We start from the raw sequence: 21,989 nt of genomic DNA, 5'->3' as shown, positions 1-21,989 counted from the left end.
TTGAATGCCTTTTACAGAAGAGACTCCAACCCATTTTATGGGATAATGGCTCAACTTGGTGAACATAGCAAGTCTCTCCTATAGGAGAAGCTACGTCCAATATGCGGGTCATGGAGATGACCTTACCCCCATTTTCACGTGGTAATGCATATTTTACTCCTTCCCAAGCAACAACATCCCATATATCATCAAGAACGAGGACATACCTTTTCCCTTGGAGATAGTTGTACATCGTTTTGTGCAACTTGCCTAGTGTCATCGTCTCCACGTCACCAAGAATGGCATCCTTCCTACTTTCATGAAATTCTTGGAGCATGTGTTTCAACATGTCCTTTAATTGGAAATCTTGGGACACATATACCCAAGCATTACATTCAAATTCTCCTCTTGATATGCTCTTGTAAACTTTCTTGAGGATGGTGGTCTTTCCTGATCCTCCCATACCAACCACTGAAACTATAGTCCGTTGATTGGCCTCTTCTTTTTTCAGCAGCCACTCTTGTAACTTCTTAACATCTGCTTCAATCCCTATGATATCATCTTCTTCAACGAAAGGATTAGACATGCCATGATCTCTCTGTTTTTCTTCATTTTCTTCGAGGCTTGAGTTAGTTCCTTATTGTTGAAGGTTGTATCGCAGCCTTCTTGTAGAGATATCATTAATATCCTTCCTAATGATTTCAACCTGAGAATGAAATTGATGACGAGCTCCCATCTTCATGAAGAAAGCAAGTAGACAACCAGCCGGTTCTCTTGACGCGAGAGAACTTTCCATTATATAAATTGAAACTCTTCGAGAACATGTTCAATTTTGTAGGCTTCATCTCTCACTTGTGCCACCCACTGATTCATGACCCCATCTCTTTCTCTTCTCTTCTCTGCATCCCTTAGGAAGGCCTTCATGGTAGAAAGTTCGTCACAGATGAACTTAATGTTGTTGCCAATCCCTCGTTGGATGCACCATTCTGTGACAGCTTCTTCAATTGCCAAGTCTTTTAATTTGGTGATAACAGACTTTACTAAAGCTTCTGCTGCCATTTTCAATTTTCTTCCTAGATTCAAACAGAGCACAGATCTCTCTTGAGCCAACCCTCTTAATTCTTTGCCTTCAAAAGTCAACCTCTGATTTTAAGGAAGAAAAGATTATAAAAAAAAATTTCATTAATATTTATATTAACCATTTAATAAAAAACAATATCATCACTATCTTATTAGTGTTGACCATAGAAGCATGGTTGAATACCACCAACTAGTGGCTCATTGTTTCAATCTTCAAGCTATGTAATAAGTATACATTCAGGCCCTGCTTGGTACCCAAGTATGAATAGATTCTGTTTACTATTTCTCTCTATATGCTACCACCATTTCAAGGTTGGTGAGAAGATGTCACAGTGTTCTTCACTAGTCTTCACAAACTTTCCAACTCTGCTATTAAGATGTCACAAACCTCCCATCCTCGCAGGACTGGTTTTCAAATATGCATATAATGGTAAAATATAACACAAAATCTCAATCAATAAATAATTTTATATTCAACCTCTTGATTAACAATTTAAGGGACTGAAGCTGACACACACCAATAGTTCTTACACGAACAAAACCGATTTTCAAAATGTTGGAACTGATTCTGATCCCTCACAATTATCATACAATTATAAATTTTTGAAATAAGCTTTATAGACGAATGACAATTCTCACACACGTGAGAAGGTTCTTCACTATTCGCATTGTTGTATCTTGCCTTGTACCAATTAAGACAAAAGCGTTCGCAATCTTCTCATTATGATAGTACAAGGCACTCTCTTTCTCTTCCTCGTCCATGTTAAGGAATACCTGTGTGGTTTCCAGTGAGTACCCAATCTACCTTAACTGCTCCGCCATTTCCATCAACATTAAATCGATCTCTTTGGCTCTTGCTTGAGAGTCATCTTCGGCAAGAAACTCGTGAATCAATCCATCGACTTCAATCTAACTCCATAAGGAACTTAGCGACTAGTTTCCCCATCTCGGTGTTTCCATGCATTTTACAAGCACTAAGCTAGGCCTTCAATATCACGTCATCTGGCTTAATGGGCATTTCCAGCATAACTTCCTCGGCTTCGTTAAGTAATCCAGCTCTACGTAAAAGATCAACCATACATCCATAATGTTCAATCCTCGGATTTAACCTATCTATTTTAACCATGTGGTCAAAATACAAATCTTCCCTCATCTACTAACTCTGCATGGCTACACGCACTCAACACACTTATGTAACACATATCCAAAGGCTTTACTCCTACTTGCTTCATCTTCAAGAAATAACCAAGAGCATCCTTAGCCCTACCGTGCATAGCTAACCCTCCAATGATTGTACTCCCAGTGACGGCATTTCTCCTGGAAAGCCTCTCGAATACCTGAATTGCCTTCTCTATGCTCCCACTCTTAGAATACACGTCGATCAAAGCGGATCCAAGTACATCATCCACCTCCATTTCATTCTTTTCTTCATACAAATGAACCCATTTGCCCAATTCAAGTGCCCCTAGAAGTGAAATTGCGGGGTAGAACACTAGCCAAAGTCACATGATTCGGACGCGTTTTCCATTTGCATCGTGAGGAAGATCTCCAAGGCCTCCTTGAAAACCCCATGTTGCGTACCCAGCTATCATTCTGTTCCAAGAGACCACACTTCTTTGGGCCATTGCATTGAACAGTTCCCTTGTAGCATTGAAATCCCTAATTTCAATATACCCATAAATCATCACATTCCAAAGAACCACAATTCCATTGTTCAAAAACTCACAACATCTAATTATGCTTTTTTCAAACAATTGATGAGAGTCACTCATGACCCCACAAATCTCATATAATCGAACAAGATTACTTAGAACAAATTCGTCGGAATTTAACCCTAAACCACGCTTTAGTATCTGACCATGAGCCTGTCTTCCTTCTTTGACCCTACCCATTCCAGCGCACGTTTTTAAAACAGATGGGAAAGTAAAATGATTGGGTTCGATTGATTCATCGTAAAGCATTTGACAGGAAATGACTAAAGCTTCTAGAGATTAGTGATTGCTTTCGAAGAAAGCTCCAATAATGGTGTTCCAAGAAAAGCAATTAGGTTGCTCCATTCGATCGAAAACCAAACAAGCCTATTCGAGATCTCCATGCTCTGCCAAAGCACAGAATCGTAAGATCTTTCCAGCAGCGAAAGGGTCTCGAATTCGAGCGTATTGTTGAGTAGTGTGGAATTTGAAAGTGTGAGCGTATGTGACCGTTATTAACGGCTCATTTCATTTTATCTATTTATAACTGAATTTGGAATCCTTATTTTGTACTCTACTTGGAACATGTTTGTGTACTTAATGAAGAGGGATTTCGTTCTAAACACCCCTTAGCTTTGAGAGCTGCTATTGGCACCCCCAATTTTTTTTACTTAGAACAGCACAAATCCTTAAATTATTTATCACACCCCATTTAAAAATTAAAACAAACTCTTCGAACATAACAAAGATTTGGCTCAAATTATAATCTTAATATTACAACATTCCCTTCAAACCATTTCAGTAGCTGTTTATATTAATTATTTTTAAGCTCATATAAAATCCTAAACCAAAAAATTGAAATCTATAAAACTAAAAATTTTAAAATTTTAAAAAAAATGTTGAACCTCCAAATCATGCACTAAATTTGCAAAAATTCTGTTTTTGGAATACAGTCGATATTAATTCCCAAAACATGCACAACTTGTTACAGTGTTGAAATTTTCACACAGGAAATTACTTTTATGCCCTTTTTTACTTATCACACCTCAATTTCTTATATTATTTATCACAGCCCAATTACAGAATAAGACATATTGTTAAAACATTACAAAGGTTTGGCCCAAATTATTATCTCAACGTTATAACACTCTCAAACAATTTCAGTAGTTGTTTACTTTATGATTAGGCTCATATAAAATCATAAATTTGAAAAAAAAAAAATCTAGCAAGAGAAAATGATAGTTTCTATTGGCACCTCAACTTTTACTCACTGTTAACCATTCACTTATTTTCTTGGGTGAATCTCCATTTCTTGCGCTAAATGTGATGAAATTCAAGTTCGGTACACTGTTCATTTTAATTCCCAAAACATGTATGTCGAGTGAATTCATCACTTTTATAACCTACGAACTCATGAGTTTGCCACTTTTAATATCTAGAAATTTGTAAATATAGCACCAAATTCATTAGTTATAGAAGTGACGAATTTACTCGAATTCTGGATTGGGAATAGATTTTTTTAGGAATAAGTTGAAGAAAAAGGATGATCCTTCCACTTGATGTGTGATTTGCATACCCCTACACTTCTACCAGACTTATTTATGTTGTTATTTCTAATACGATAGGCATTTGTATTTGACTTAGATTATATTTGTATCCATGCCTTAGAAAATGAACTATTCAGCTATAAAGTAATGGTAAATGTGTTAAATCGTATGGTATAAGGGTTGGGTTAATGAATAGAGTAGGAGCCTAAAAAGAATTAAAATAGGATAATGAGGGACTGAGGAATTCTAGAATCAAGCCAAGGCCTTTGCCTAGTCACATGTACAAGAAAACATCAAAATCACTACCATCAGAAAGGTTAACATATTTTTTTTAGTTTCTTAATTTTTGATTTCTGTAGGTTTTTTAGTAGCTTTGCAGTCCCTTTTGAAATAACCCTTCTTCCTCTAATTCTAGCAACCATCTCTTTTTTCTAGTGGTGTTCTAGACTTGCCCCTTTTCAAACTTGATCAGGCTTTATTTTAGTCTCTCCTATTGGATTTCCTTCCTTTTTCCTCAACACTCAAGGCATTCTCTGAAGTATCAACTGATCACAAGGATTTTTTATGAGTTTCCGCATTTAAGATGACGCCAACATCATAAAACTTTAATTTTGCGGAACCAGAAAAATTGCTCATAGCCATTACCAAACTATACCAGCCATTAAGATGATGCCAACAACATCATCAAACTTTAATTTTTTGGAACCAAAAAAATTGCTCACAACCATTACCAAACTATCCCAACTATTTGGTAATCTAAATAAAATCATTAGGGTTCTGATTTCATCTTCAAAGATAATCTCAACGGATGTCAACTGTGTTGTGACTATATTAAATTTGTTCAGATGTTAAATCACACTACCATCGTCGACCATCTTCATATTGAATAACCTTTTTATCAAGAAAACTTTGTTTTAGGCAAAGACTTTCTCGTACATCCTTGACAAAGCATATATCAAATTTATTGTAGTCTTCTCCTTAGAGATATTGAAAGTCCCAAACAAAGCGAGAGATAATCAAATGGTACCCAAGGCTTTCCTATCGAGAATCTCCCAATCTTCATCTATCATGCTTGGTGGTTTCTTCTTTTTTCCTACCAGAAGACGATAAAGTTCCTTCTGATAAAGAAAATCCTTTTTCACCCTCTACAATCTAAAATTTGAATTATTGAACTTCTCGATTCTTACCTTCGCTTCATCCATTACTCCTACTAAAACTAAAACCTAACTCTGATATTAGTCGTTAAGAAAACATGTGCAATCAAAACAAGAAAACTAATCGAAAAATCAAATACTAATTACACAAAGAAACACAAAGATTTTACATGGTTCCCTCTAGATTAAGGTAAATCCACGAATTACATCGATTCCACTATGAAGAAAAACTTGCAGCTACAGATTACACACTTTAACCAAAAATGATAAATATAAATACCCTAGGAAATCAAACTAGGGTTTTACATAAGATTAGTGAAATTACATGCCAAGCTCGACTAGCGTGAAGGCATGGCATGATTTACAATACCTCCTTCTTGACCAGTACTACCAAACTCGACAAACCTCAACACCATCCTTGACTGTGACGCCCCGCCGAACGCTAACACAAATCCCAATGCCAAATCTCAACGTACTAGGTGGCACCTCGAAATTTCGGCATGGTCTCTTTTGTTTATATTAGCATTCAACGGAACACAAAACCTGATAATCCAAGTTATAACAAAACTTGTATATAAAGATGTAATTACAGGGATAACAACAGAAGACTAAATACAGCTAACATGTAAATAGATCAGAGAACGGAAGATTTAACAATATACAGGCTTACAAAAGTCCATCCTCACTCTAACATATCCTAGCACTCGGCCCAAAATACTATGTATACTTCCTAGGACGAACAAACTCCTAAGGGAAGTAACCCCAATACTCACCAAGTAATGGACACTGGTCGTCGATCTGACCAACCAGATGTTCCTCAGTCAATGGCTCAACACTCATCTCCCCAAGCACCGGCTCTACAACTAAAAAAAATAGAAGAAAAGGGTGAATAACAATGGTTACCCAGTAGGTCCACAATCAATTCCTACTAGTAACCCTTCCTAAACATAATCGAATAAAACATACTGAACATTTTAATACATGTAAGGTTTTATAGAATAAAATACGATCAACTGGTACATATAGTCAGGAATGAGCAACTAAACAGTTTAAAAGTTACACATAGCATCAATCATCCATACTCATTATACATTTTTCATTTTATGCAAATATCGTTGGCAGCATTGAAATAATAGACATGCTTTTCAGTTTATAATTCGAAATATAACAATAGATACATAGTACAAGTGGTGGAGTAATGGAATCTGAGCGTTGGGATTCACGACTGGATCGTTCCCAGTCGGGACATGATTGAAAGCGCCCTCAATCCGCGGGGTGCGCGGATCCGCTTTTGACCCTTGAGGTTTGGGAGTCGCAACCTAGTTATTGTGGTCTAGGAACCAAACTGACTCTAAAATGGATAAAAAGGAACTAATCTACTATAGAAATCTGAATCCGGAGATCATGTTACGGGGTTGGAAGGTGTTAGGCACCAACCCCGCCTGGCCAATACCGGTCTCTACTTATTCCAAATATAACTACATCGCTAATGATAAAACCTAGATAAAAAAATAATAAAAAAAAACCTTACCTTCGATCTGTAAAAGTATTATTCCCTCAGATCTGAAAAACAGTTCCTTGTACCGTACTCCTTGCTTCGTTCTGTCTCCGGATCTGATTTCTGATCTCCGAGGCAAGGTATCTCCTTCTTGGATCTGGATGCTTTGAATTTATTATGGATTTTTGGAGTGTTTTTGAAAGGTTTCTAGGTGTTTTTTTAGGCTAAAATCGAAGTAGGGGTGTTAGGTAAGGAGTTGGGACTTCAAAATTAGGGTTTTGGAGGGGTTGTGGAGGCTTCTTCACCTACTTTTTCTAGGGTTTTTTCTTTGATACGAAAATAGGGTGTGGAGGCTCCTATTTATAAAGTTTTTAGAAGCATTAGGGTTTGATTAGGGTTTCTTTTAGGGTTTTGACTTAGTCTTTAGGGTTTTAGGGTTTTGACTTTAGTCTTATGAGATTGACTTGATTAGTTTTAGATTAGGATTTGGATTTTGGGTTTTGACCTTAGTCTTATGAGATTGACTTGATTAGTTTAGATTAGGATTTTGACTTTAGTCTTATGAGATTGACTTTAATTTTGACTTCAGTCTTGCTTGATTGACTTTAATTTTGACTTCAGTCTCACTTGATGGACCTTGACTTCAGTCTTGCTTGATTTACTTTTATTTTGACTTTGGTCTTATTTGATTGACTTTAATATCTTGACTTTAGTCTTGCTTGATTGATTTTAAATTTTTAGAGAACCCCTTTCTATTATATCTTTAATTCTTTGGACCCCCAAATGGAGGGGTCCTTAAAGAAATATCCCACGAACCCTCAACAATTTTGCCTGAGAGTCCAATTAATCGATTTTTTAGGTTCAACTTTTTAAATTAATTTCATTAATGTTTCACTTTAATTATTTAATATTTTATTTACTAATTTCAAATTTTTTAATTATGAAAATTGTGAAATTACCGTTTTGCCTTCGGAGAGGATTTTTTACGTTTTAAGTCGTTTTTCAATGTTCCAAGATGTTTTGGAATCAGTTTTTCGTAAGGAATTTAATGGGAATGTTGGTTTTTGTTATTTATGAAGTTTTTTGTATGAAATGATTGTGAACTTTATGAGGGGTATTTTCGTAATTTTGTCAAATTTTGTGAAAATTGGCGAAGTGGTTTACTTGGTTTCGATTTGTTGTTTAATGTGTTTGAGTGGGTTTTCCTAAGTGTAATGCAGGCTCTAGGGTTGTTTTGATGTAGGGGTAATTTGGTAATTTTAGTGATTTTTATCGTGAAGCTTCTTTTTGATTTGCAAGATGATGATTTCTATGTTTCTGGGGTCGTATTTTCCTAGCGTAGCGTGGTTTCTAAGTTTTGTCAGTTCGAGATACCTCATCTGGATTTCTGAAACATATCTGGTAACAAAATAAAGCATTGGAATAGACATCCATCATTGGGAACCTTTGCGATCGGGTCGACGAGTTGATTAATCAGGCGAATGCAAAAATGGGGTGTCTACAATGATATTCCTCAATAACATTGTAGTTCTTGATTTTGTGGCTAGTCGCTGCGAGATCATTTATCTAACTCAGGCTAGTCGTTTAACGTAACCGTAAGTAATGGGTCTCCTTTTGATGTGTCAGAACGTTTGACTACTACTAGATTGTTAGTGATCACTGACTAATCATCTTCGTCTATGCCTATCAAGCATGCATGTGATTCTCAAAATAGCACTCCACTTGTATACGACCACCTTTACAATACACGTTCACTGGTAAAGATAAGAAAGGAATGGACTCGGATTCCAATTGTGACTCTACTCTCATACGCGTCCCATACAACATATGAGCTTGGTGGTCCCTACCGTACATCCTAGGATAGTGCACCCCTTCGGATGATGTGACGCACTATCCCTTCAGGCATTCACAAACCCTTTAACAGCTCACAAAATAACTATATATATATATATATATATATATATATATATATATATATATATATATATATATATATATATATATATGATTTTTCATTTAAAACAAAAGAGAAATTTACAAAACAGGGTTGAGAATGGATATCCAATTCCTACCATGCAACTGTGACCACCCGGCCGAAAAATAAATAACAGTACTCAGCGCATGCGCTAACATAATCGTAAATAAACATGCAACCCTTTCATTAATAACCTGGATATCCTTTCACCAACCTACATACAACATACAATGTAAAATGCAGACATCACCCCTTGGGTATGACTCTGACATTTTACCGATTCATCCATTTTTCCATTCTCTCGATATTCTCACTTTTCGTCTTTCCAAATCAAATCATTCATTTTCAATACTTTAAAGTCATTCTTGGTCTTTCCATCGAAAATCATCAAAATTTATTCAAAACAAGGTCCCGACGATGTATGGGACCAAAACTGTTAAAAATAAGGAAAGCTGGTGAAAATTTGGCTAAGTGTCGGAAACTCAAATTTTCAAAGTTTTCAAAATTGAAAATGGGTTTTTCGAAATGAAAGTCTCTATCACGAGATTCGACACCATATAGTTTTTATAATCTAATTCAAAGTAATGCGAAAGTTATTACATTTGAAAATTTGCAGAAAACGTCGAAATCTACGTTTTGTTCTTGAAACTAAAATTCAGATTTTGATCCTTTGAGATTTAGATCTTGAAACCATTCCCATTGTTCTGAAATGGGGGGTAAAACCTTAATTTCATTAAAGAACTTAAAGTAATTGGACATTTACTTAAATGTTTTTAATGAAATGAAGGGTGGAAAATCAAGTATAGGCAATGGGGAGGTCAAGGCAAAAGTTAGAACTCAGTTCTAAAGAAAACTGTTTCTATCGGTGGGTGTCGACGGCAGAATCAGGATGCTGTTGGTGGAACTGACAGAATGCTCATCGGTAGGTGTCTGTGGGACCGATGGCTACTGTCGACAGAACAATTTTCTCGCGGTTCTTGATTTTGTTAGTGGCAGAAGCCTCATTCTATCGGTCAACAGAATGCCTTCGGCAGGTGCCGGTGGCACCGATCCTTCCCACCGATAGTCCTGAACCTCACTCGAAACTTCGAGTTTTTCGATCTCCTTTTCAATTTCTTCTTCCATTCTTCGAACCATTCAACCCCCACAAGTTTGTAGTTAAAACTTGATAAAACATCATCAAAACATCTACTTCTACCATGAATTTGAAACTAAACACCAATTTCTACGATTTAAATGCAAACAATAAGTTTTATTTCAAAACCTAAATGCACATTTTGGAAACCTAAAGTTACCAATAGGAATCGAAAGTCCCCTACTTGGTTTGTGGACGTCGAACGTAATAAACTCGCACAATGATCAAGGTTGGTGGTGAAAGAGTAGATGTTGAGCTGAGTTTGATGCAAAGAGGGCGAGGGTTTGCAACTCTTTCGACGACGACACTCATCTTTACTTCTACACTAGAAGATGAGCCTCTACTAACAAAGTGAAGCTTCGAGTTTGATGATACCCTAATGTACTTACTGATTTTTGGTGGAGGGTGAGGAAACGGACGTGAATGGGTTAACAAAGAGGGTGAGGTTGTAGCTATCGTTGTAGCCGACAACTTTGTTTTCTTCGTTGGGGTTCAACGGTCATTCGTTCTCAACGGATCTTGAGGAGAAGAGAAGAGAACCCTAGGTATGAGAAAAATCCGAGTTTGGGTGCTTTGCAGAAGAAAGAGAGTGACTTAAAAGAAAATAAATTTTATTTTATAACAAGGGCGAGGGCATACTTGTAATTTTCTTATTATTTCTAGTTTCAACCGTAACTTGCCTATCCGGACTCGAAAAATGATGAACGAGTATACCATTTCAAATAATTTTTTGTTGCAAACCTAATGATGTGGTCGAATCCTCATGATTCTCCCTCTAACAAAATTTTTCTATTTTGGATCCTATTCAACACGAAATTCGAGGATTGGTTAACTTTTCCATCCGAACTTGAATTCAAACTTGCTTACAAGCTAATGTATATATTTCGATCATTTTGAATCTAATGGCGAAGTCGATTTTCCTTGAAATTAATCATAACAATATTCGAGTATTTTATTCTAAGTCTCTCTTTCGATATTTTTCTCCAAATCTCACCATTTAATTTCCTCGAGATATGAGTTGAAAATCCAGGGTGTTACATTGACCATTTTTTATTCAAAAATGAAGCAAGAGAATTGAAAAACCTTAGTTTTTTTACATACATCTTCAAAATGCTTGGAAAAATCCTTGAAAATGGTTTCTTCTTCCTTCTCAAATCCTTTTTGTCGGACTAGAGTTTCTGAAACTCAATAGGGATGCCAAAAATCTAATTCTTTTGAACGAAAAATGATGAGTTTGAATGTTTAGGGCAATGTAGACATTTCAATCATGCAAATTTCTAGAATGGAATTTAGGGACTATTTTGAAAAGAGGGATTTACTAAATGGACTATTTTGATAATTCACAAAAATTAATGACTAAATTGAAAGAAAAGTTAGCACTAGGGACTATGAAGTAATTTTCCCAATAAAATTACTAATAAGAGCCGTGATAATCGGACACTCTTCTTTTTAGACACACCCATCACAAAATTATAGATCATTTGTCTCGAGATACACATGAAAAAGATTTATGATTCTATAACACCTAATCAGGGTCTAGAAAGTCGTTTCTAGAGCCCTAATCACATAGACTTTATCAGTAAATTATATACTAAACTTTCTAATTGCATATAGATCATTGTTAGTCCATAATAATTCGTATTATCCATTTAATTATGTAATTCAAAACTAATTACTGTTATTTATATGTAACAGGAATTATTCGTGAAGTTTCAAAGTGAATTAGGAAAATCTGAAGTTACCACTGTAATCCAGGATCCAAAAGAAGACTGTGGAACAAAAGTCAAATCAATTAACCAAAACTTTACCGTGGCGCCATGGTCAACGATGACGACGCTGTCAACTAAGAAGGTCAAGCCTCGAAATTTATACTAAAGCTTGGCAGCTGAAAGACATTCGTATTGAAGTAGGACTTTAATATTTTTTGTAATCACAGAATGTTTCCGAAATCCTAATTACCCAGGAAATCCTAATCTGGTCTCTCTATAAATAGAAGACCAAACCAAAGGGAAGAAGATCTTTTGGGAAATCTCCAATTCCCCCCGGAGGTCAAATTCTCTTTCTTTTAGTTTAGGTTTTTATATTTTTTCTTTTTTAATTTGATGAAAGTTGTAAGAAGGCTTTGCTTTATTATTCTTGTGCTGATTGTTAGCTAAATTTTCGTTAGATCGGTTGAGAAAGTCGAAGCAAGATTTGTCAATATTTTCATTATTCTCAAATTGCTTCATAGTTTTATTGTGATAATGTTAGGTTTGTATTATTAGGCTAACCATTGAATGTTTCTCAAAGTTCTGATGCTTCTCTCTTTGATAAGTTCAAGAAGAATCATACTTTATAGAGAACAGTCAATGTTTATCTAATAATCTCAGCCTGAGTTATTGAGATAATATAGGTTTTTATTATTAGGTTGAATATTAAATGTTTCTCATAGTTTTGATGGTTTCTTTCTTTGATAAGTTCAAAAAGAATCATACTTCACAGAGAACAGCTAATGTTTATCTAATAAGCTCTGCCTAAATTATTGCATACTTTTGATCTCGTTTATATTTTAACTGCTTGATTTTTCGATCCACAAACATTAATTTTGTTTAGTGGATCGAGATAAAAAGAGAACCAGAATTCACTGATAAAGATTGTGAAGGTGGATCCAATTGATCTATACTTCTCTATCGTAATTTTTTTAGTTTTTATTTCAGTAGTTTGTTTTAGATAAATCTCTCTCGCAATTGTTTTTAAATCACTTGTTAAAATCGAATTGTATTTGAAGTAAAAATTATTTGGATTAACGCTGTCTCTGTGGTTTGACCCTTGCTTGCCAAGGTTTTCTTTTGTTCTTTATTTTATTATCATCTACAACTCGAACAAATTAGCGTCGCTGTCGAGGACAACGGTGTAATTCAATATTTTTTTATCCAAAAATCTGATTTGGTTTTCTGTCGATTAAAATTTTTATTTCAGAAAAATCCAAAAATAATACTGCTAAATTCCTGAAGTCAGCACGAACAAAACCCTAAAATTTGAGTCAATTTCTTCAAAAAATTTCCGCGCCACCTAGGTCAACTGTGGCGCTGCAATCAAACCTCGAGATTCGCACTTTAAATTTTTGCATAATTTTTTTCAGACTTCTGGATTTCAATGAACATATAATTTTTCTAGAATTCTAATTTTGATTTGTCTTCTGTTTTCAGTCGAAAGATTCGACAAGGAGCAACGTGGTTGGGAAATTGTATTCCACCACCTGGATCCGATTTTTTGACGAAAAGCAGGAATTTTTATTTTAAGTAGAACTACTATAGGATTTTATTTTTAGAAGTTTTAATTTATTTTAATTTAATTTTAATTATTCTGAGAAGGCACAGATTGTAATAGAATTAAGGGAGGACGACAGTGGGACGTAAATGTCTCGGCTCTTCGGGTTCGTACACCGAGTTTGGTGTCGGTGGCCCAAATCGACTCAAATTGATCAACGCTCGTCTAGAATGGGAGGTAAAACTCTAAACCCCCACGCATCCCTTCCAAGTGTGTTTCTGTATTGAATTTGAGTGAGTTAACTGCACACTTCCGATTGCACAATAGTAAAAAGGGCACCCTTACAAGGATGGCACAAACAAGATAAGAATCGGATTTCATCACCGCATTCTTGCCCTATTAGGAAATTAATTCACACAAGATCAAATTTAATTAAAATCTTATTAGACTTTACCATAGGTCCCATCGAGCTCAATAGGCAAAGCTAGCCTAAGTTGTACCAATTGCACTTCTTGATCGAAGTCAGTACCTAAGCGAAGTCTTGCTTGCTATACCCTACTGTACGAGGGGGATAGACTACGTCTATTCTAGACGAAGAGGTGATTTAAGAGTGCCCTTGCTCAGCATCGTACGCCACCTCTCATCTGGGGATTAAACTGACTGATTTTGATTTCAGATAACTGGGTTGGAGGCTCAAGCTATCCCTTTGAAACAATTAGGAGCTATCTAGTCTAATAGGAACCCATCAAGTACGTGTGAAATTCCTCCCTACTATCTGTGTTCATCATTAGTGCATGTTAGGTAGGAGATCTCAAAAGAATCCACTTGAACCATTTGATCATGAGATCATAAGATCTCATCCACTTCAAGGGATTAGAAGAGAATTTAATTCATCACCTATCTCTTAGCCACCCGAGATGGCTCAACCGATTGCCCTACCTCAAATAATCCAAGAAGATCAACGAACTCTTAAAGAGTTATTTGCACCCACTATAGTCATTCCCCCTTCTTGTATTGTCTTGCCAACAACTAATGTGGCATAATTCGAAATTCCCTAAGTTTCATGGGTTCGAGAGTGAACAACCCTAACCATTTGAATAAATTTCAGACCATATGTCAAATCTTTCAAAATGATCACCTCGATGATGAAAATGTCAAGTTAAGGTTGTTCCCTCTATCTCTAGAAGATCATGCAGCAGCATGGTTGAACTAGATGCCCTCTTACTCGATCACTACTTGGGATAAGTTATCCCGTAAATTCATGGCTAAGTTCTTTCCAATGGAAAAAATAAAACAAATCAAAAATGTCATTATGAACTTCAAAGGCAAAGCCGATGAAGAATTTTCTAAAACATGGGAAAGATTTCATGACCTACTTGTAAAATGCCCACATGATGGGATTGATAAAGTCGAATTAGTAAATTTCTTCTATCGTGGTCTTACGACAGCACAACATATCCTTTTGGAGTCTATGCACAAGGGAAAATTCATGAATCAGACCCCAAATCAAGCTTACGATTTCCTTGTAGAACTTGTTGAAAATGCTCGAAACTGGAGCACCAATTTAGGAGACTCTGATAGGAGTGACTTTGGAATAAATAAACCAGGAACATACGAGATCAAAAGTGATCCTGATCTCAAAAACGTAATGAATACTCTGGTTAGTACTATGCAAAACTTAAATAAAAAATTTGATGTTTTCAGCATCAAAACTAGCCAATAAAAGGTACATTCTGCACTCCAAGTAAATTCAAAGATGCCTTTCGCATGTAACATATGCGAAACTTTTGACCACCTCACAGAGAACTGTTCTATGGCCACTACAGAAGAAGCCAATACCATTGGGTCATATAACACTTTTAAGAAACGCACTTCAAACTCGTACAATCAAACTTACCACCCTGACAATAGGTTTCACCCCAACTTCTCCTATCATCAGAACGAACCTATCTAATAGGGTGGTGCTCCAGGTTTTCAAAAAGGTTATAATAGGCAGTCTCAATCCAATGCGAATCTTCTTTTGATTCCACAAGCATCTTACTCTTCACCCCACACGTCTGATCAAAAGGCGATTGTTGTCGACCCTATGACCAACGATTCTCCCCCAGTTGTACAAACAAACTCTGCATTAGAAACAATGGTGATAGAGATGTTCAAGCAACAACAAAAATTCATGCAGGACCAGGATCAAAAGAGTCAGAGGCATAAATAATCAATTAAAAATCTTGAGGTTCAACTAGGGAAATTATCGCTCTCTCTTGGGGAGAGAAACAAAAGTCAATTTCCAAGTCAAATTATGCCTAACCCAAGAGGAACTGTCTCAAAAGTAAAGTATGAAATAGCAAGTCAACCTGTTTCTTCTAATAATTCTGTTCAAGCAGTCCACACATTACGTTCTAGTAAGTTAGTGGATAACCAAGTACACATGCCCAATGAGGTCCTAATACAAGAAGACATCCAAAGTGCACCTTCAACAGAGGAAGAGAACCAACAAAAAAAAACTCATACTCAAATGGAAAAAGAAATTACCATTCTCAAGGCTCCATTTCCATATAGATTAGCAGACAATAAAAAGGAAAAGCAATTAGAAGGTATTCTTAAAGTTTTCAAAAATGTTCAGATTAAACTGTCAAATTCCTTCATATGCTAAGTTCTTTAAAGATCTCACTACGGTAAAAAGAAAAATCCTTGTGCCTAAAGAGGCTACAATGCAGCCCAATCATCTTGTCTGATTCAACAGACAATAGTGCCTAAATTCAAGGATCCAGGCTGTCCAACAATCTCTATGCATATAGGAGAAACAATGATTGAGAAATGTCTGCTAAATCTAAGGGTCAATGTGAATCTTCTACCCTTTTCTGTCTATAAACAACTAGGTTTGGGGGAACTCAAACCTACAGATATCACTCTCAATTTGGCAATAGATCAATCAAGATTCCCAAAGGGGTTGTGGAGGATGTAATAATCAAGGTTAAAGACTTATATTTTCTCGTTGATTTTGTGGTACATGACACTGAACTCGTCATAAACCTAGACAATCATGTTCCAGTAATCTTGGGTTGACCATTCTTAGCCACATCTGATGCTGTGATCAGATGTAGAAAAGGGATCATAACCTTAGTCTTTCGAGACATGAAAGTAAAATTGAATGTCTTCCACAACAAGTGTCAATCCATTGACATGGATAATATGGAGTAGGTCAATATGATTGATACATTGGTCAGCAGAACATTCCAGGATGCGGAGAACATTGACTTGCTAGAAGAAAACTTAGGTCAATTTGACCTCGAGTTTGATGAAGAACAGTCCATCAAGGAGGTAAATGCCCTCCTAAAATCTGTCCCCGAGATGGACTTTGCAAATTGACAACCTAAAATAGAAAGTCTCCCCACATCTTCATCCCAACCTTCAATTGAAGAGATTCCTAAACCTGAACTCAAACAGTTGCCTAACACGTTAAAATATACGTTCTTAGGGAAGGCCAAAACCTTTCTTGTAATCTTATCACCCAACTTAAAAAAGTTTGAAGAAGAGCAGTTATTAGAGGTCTTTCGGGAACATAAGGAAGCTATTAGTTGGACTATAGCTGATATCAAGGGCATCAGTCCCTCTATGGTTATGCACCAAATACACCTCGAGGATAACTACAAACCTCGAGATAACCGCAAAGGAGATTGAATCTGATCTTACAAGAGATTGTCCTAGGAGAAGTCCTCAAATTGCTAAATGCAGGTATTATTTATCCCATCTCAGATAGTAAATGGGTAAGTCTTGTTCAAGTAGTCCCAAAGAAATTCAGTGTCATCGTTGTGACCAACAAGGACAATGAACTACTACTAACCCGTATCCAAATTGGGTGGCGAGTTTGTATAGACTACAGGAAGTTGAACTCTATGACACGAAAAGATCACTTCCCTCTCCCATTCATAGATCAAATGCTCGAACGCCTAGTTGGACACGCCTACTACTGCTTTCTTGATGGACATTCGGGGTACAACCAGATCCCGATTGCCCCTAAAGATTAATAAAAAATAACTTTCACATGTCCCTTCGGGACTTTTGCCTATCGACGCATGCCATTTAGGTTTTGCAATGCTCCTGCAACTTTTCAACGATATATGTTGAGCATTTTCTTCGATATGGTAGAAAATTTTCTTAAAGTCTTCATGGATGACTTTTCAGTCTTCGGATCTAATTTTGATAATTGTCTACATCACTTAAAGTTAGTCTTAGCTAGATGCCATGAAAAGAATCTATTGTTAAATTGGGAAAAGTGTCATTTCATGGTCACTTCCGGAATTGTGTTGGGACACATCATAATCCCACAAGGGAATTGAGGTAGATCAGGCAAAAATTAACCTTATCGCTAATCTACCTCCCCCTAAAACTGTGAAGGAATTCCGTTCTTTCCTAGGGCATGTAGGTTTTTACAGGCACTTCATTAAGGATTTTGAAAAGATTTTCAAACCTCTATGCGACTTATTATCCAAAGATGCAAACTTTAAACTTTCTATCACCTGTTTAAACGCATTTGACAAACTCAAAACTGAGTTAACAACAGCACATATCATCCAACCACCAAACTGAAATTTGCCCTTTGAGGTGATGTGTGATGCTTCAGACTATGCAATAGGTGCTGTACTGGGGTAAAGAATTGACAAAATCCCTCATGTTATCCAGTATACGAGCAAAACGTTGAATGATGCCCAACTAAATTATTCAACTACAGAGAAAGAACTGCTAGCAGTAGTCTTTGTTCTGGAAAAATTTTGCTCCTACTTAATAGGATCCAAGGTTATAATCTTCATAGATCATGCAGTATTAAAATACCTTCTTTCCAAGAAGGATGCAAAAGTAAGGTTAATCCGATCGGTTCTTTTACTACAAGAATTTGATCTGGAAATCCAAGATAAGAAAAGATGTGAGAATGTGGTTGCCGATCACTTATCCAGACTGGTAGTTGAAACAAGTTCCGACTCCATCCCAATTTCTGAGAACTTCCAGATGAACAACTGATGTCAATCTCCAATATGGATACACCTTGGTACGCTGACATTGTCAATTATCTAGTAACTGGACAAACACCGACCTCATTGAAGAAACAAGAGCGATTAAAATTTCTCACTCAAGCTAAATGGTTCTTTTGGGATGACATGTACTTATTAAGTACTGTCCAGATCAAATAATTCGTCGGTGTATTTCTGACCAGGATCAGAAACATATACTCGATTTTTGCCACAACCACGCTTGTGGTGGATACTTTGACGGTAAGAAAACAGCAACAAAAATGTTGCAATGCAGTTTTTACTGGCCAACACTTTTTCGTGATGCTCATATCTTCACTAAGTCTAGTGATCGATGCCAACATTTAAGAAAGATTAGTCGAAGGAATGAAATGCCTCAACAACCCATTTTGATCATTGAAATTTTTTATGTTTGGGGCATTAATTTCATGGGACCCTTCCCCATTTCGCATGGATTCTAATTTATTTTAGTCGCAGTCGACTACGTATCTAAATGGGTAGAAACAACAGCATGTCGGACTAACGATCACAAAGTCATTGTCAACTTCCTTAAAAATATCGTATTTGCTCGTTTCGTACCCCAAGGGCGATCATTAGCGACGGAGGTAAGCATTTCTGTAATCGAATTTTCAAAAGTCTCATGCGTAAATACGTTATTACTCACAAGGTCACCACTCCATATCACCCTCAAATGAGTAGACAGGTTGAAATCTCCAATCGCAAAGTTAAGATCATTCTTGAAAAAATAGTAAATCCTTCACAAAAGGATTGGACTTCGCAATTAAATGATGCATTGTGGGCATATCGTACTGCTTTCAAAACTCCAATGGCATGTCCCCCTTATTGTCTCATCTCACTACAACATTTTTTATCTACAGCGGCGGATTTTTCCGCCGGTAAAAGCTATTGCGACGATGAGCAGCGGAACCAAAGATCCGTCGTTGATTCCTCCGTCGCTAACTATAGCAGCGGATAATGTATTCCGCTGTTGCAGGTAGTACATTTAGCGGCGGATATTAAGATCCGCTGCAATAGGTCGAATTTTTAACAAATAGAATATAATACATATAGCGGCGGATATTAAGATCCGCTACAATAGGTCAATTTTTTTAATAAATAGAATATAATACATATAGCGGCGGATATTAAGATCCGCTGCAATAGGTCAATTTTTTAATAAATAGAATATAATACATATAGCGGCGGATATTAAGATCCGCTGCAATAGGTCAATTTTTTTAAAAAAAATATAACACATATAGTGGCGGCTATTAAGATCCGCTGCAATAGGTCAATTTTTAAAAAAATATATATAATACATATAGCGGCGGATATTAAAATCCGCTGCTATACGCTCTTTTTTTTTTTTTTTAAATTATTATATACCCTTCAAAAACAATATATAAAGATGGAATTTGTATCCACTACTGTAATTTTTTTTCATATATATATATATATATATATATATATATATATATATATATATATATATGCATTTAACCTGTGTCCTCCAACCTGTACAGATTGAAAACTTTAAAATAAATAATATAAGAGAGCTGCTATTGCCACACTAACTTTTAATAATCCCGTACTAATACATAAGTAAATCACCAAAGAACTGCACATGTTTATAGTTTAAACTAACATCTTTATTCAGGAGTCAAGACTATATTGACAAAAACAAATTAGTTTTAAAAAAAAAAAAAACAACATTAGAGACAGTTCAAAACCGCCTCTAATGTTATAAAAAAATTATAAAATATTCATTCCAAAATAAAACCTACAATTATATAAAGAAAAAGAGCTGCTATTGGCACTACAAATTTCACTTATCACTTGTTTATAAAAAAAATACCACAACCTGTAAATGAATATTTTACCAAACATAAACTACAATCTACCAAACATGCATCTACGAAATCGAAAAACAAATTACGCATTCACAAATATTTTCACTATAAATGCATATATGAATGTATGGCACCATAAATAAAATACAGATAATGTAATATACTATAAGCTTGCAACAGTAAGCTTATCATATTCACAATGTTCCGAGAAGCTTGTATTGACTATAACCAAACATTACAGGTGAATACTTAGATTTTAAGGTTATCTAAGCAGTCACCTAAAAAGCCAAGTATATAACCTAAGTTCCATAAAAAAAGCAGTCACCTTTGACAATACAGTTTCTTTTTATAAGCAAGCATGTTTAGTGGTTAGGTTAGTCATTAGTATGTGAAGACAGGCATTGAACCCAGGTCATGGTATCAACCCTCACATACTTAAACCAACTTTGCAAGCTGACACATTCACCTTCGACAACACAGTGAGAAAAAATAAAGATTGACCTGAAGCCAAATATTTATGTTTCATTCAAATGTCAAACCAACATACACCACTAACAGACTCCCCTCCTTGGGAAGTTGGAAACTTAGAATGAAAAAAAAAAAAAACATTATATTTCAAAAGAGGGCATGCATGCATCATTTCCTCTCTCTAGTTTCTTGGGTAGAAAAAGAAATCCATCAAAACTATAAGCATGAAGAAAGAGATATCTCACCTGGTCCATCCCACCAGATTGTATTCCAATGTGGCGTTCACATTCACATGTAAGCTGGGCAATCTCTTTCTGTAAAATAAGGAACAAGTGAATTAATGGAAGTAGCAGGAAAGTAATGGGACAACAAGCAATATACAATTGTTAACAAACTTTCAAATTACATGATGTATTTAGAATAAAATCCTACAAAATCTTTACATTATTTTCATAGTTTCCAGGAAAAAGAAAAGTAACAATAATAAATTAGTGCTCTTTTCTGACATTGGATACACATGCAGGATCAATAATCTGAGACATTGAATCCTCTATATAAAACTAATAATTCTATTTTGTATATATTCAATCTTCTTTGGTAAGAAAATCATATAAAAACGAACTCTACAACTCATCTTGTGGTAGACACACTCTCCCTCTCAAAGCAATGTAAAGAGGAGAATTTTACAAAAAAAATTTTGAAAAAGGAAACACAAAATAGGATATATAATATAGACTTACTCTTCTCCCACATCTCTGAGGATGTTAGTAAGTTGATTATCGATACCTAAATAGAACGCAGCTTCATAAATTGTGGATAGAAGTTGGAGATTCAAGTGCAATTCCCATAACAGGAACGCTCATTAGGCCAACCGTTCTAGCCACATAGTTGCAATAGAGATAAAGCTCTTGAAAATTCTGGTACCAACATTTCCTTGTATCCATTCACAATCCTTCGATCATGTCCTTGAAGGGCTACAACACTCAAAATTTTAACTTCTTGTTCAGTTTAGAGTAATCTTTGTACAATGAAAAAAGATATTAAATTAATTTTATTAGTACCTTGATGTCTATGGGGAATTGTTAGACAATAGCAGTTAATGTAGCATCGAACATATCGTAAGGGCGTTCATTGAAGATATCTAGAAGTCTCTCCTCCCATCTATCAAGAACTACGGTGCTCATATGGATGGCGTTGAGGCCGCCAACCAGCTCATCTGTCATTCTACACCACACTATTTAAAATCATTATTTGCATCTATATATATATATATATATATATATATATATATATATATATATATATATGTATGTATATACCAATTCAATCCTATTTGCTA

The 21,989-nt window shown here is 35.7% G+C and overlaps 1 protein-coding gene and 1 pseudogene across 2 annotated transcripts in view; both read right to left on the bottom strand.

Moving 5' to 3' along the window:
* LOC147386370 (HIPL1 protein-like) overlaps window positions 1-21,989 on the bottom strand; it is a 36,635-nt gene that overhangs the window by 6,932 nt on the left and 7,714 nt on the right. Inside the window, exons 7-9 of one of the 2 annotated variants that reach the window (XM_086422402.1) lie at window positions 21,712-21,884; window positions 21,391-21,624; window positions 20,896-20,964 (exon numbers count right to left, since the gene is read on the bottom strand). The gene's annotated coding sequence lies outside the window, so the exon portion shown is untranslated. The remainder of the gene's footprint in view (window positions 1-20,895; window positions 20,965-21,390; window positions 21,625-21,711; window positions 21,885-21,989) is intronic. The other variant, XR_015171728.1, reaches the window with a different exon arrangement.
* Window positions 1,280-21,834, bottom strand: LOC147386371 (pentatricopeptide repeat-containing protein At5g48910 pseudogene; annotated as a pseudogene).

The sequence above is a fragment of the Akebia trifoliata genome, chromosome 14, assembly GCF_017979445.1.
Source record: "Akebia trifoliata isolate Shusen 1 chromosome 14, ASM1797944v1, whole genome shotgun sequence".
Lineage (NCBI taxonomy): Eukaryota > Viridiplantae > Streptophyta > Magnoliopsida > Ranunculales > Lardizabalaceae > Akebia > Akebia trifoliata.
Note: the sequence above shows the minus strand (reverse complement) of the source record. Positions and strands in the feature narration are given on the sequence as shown.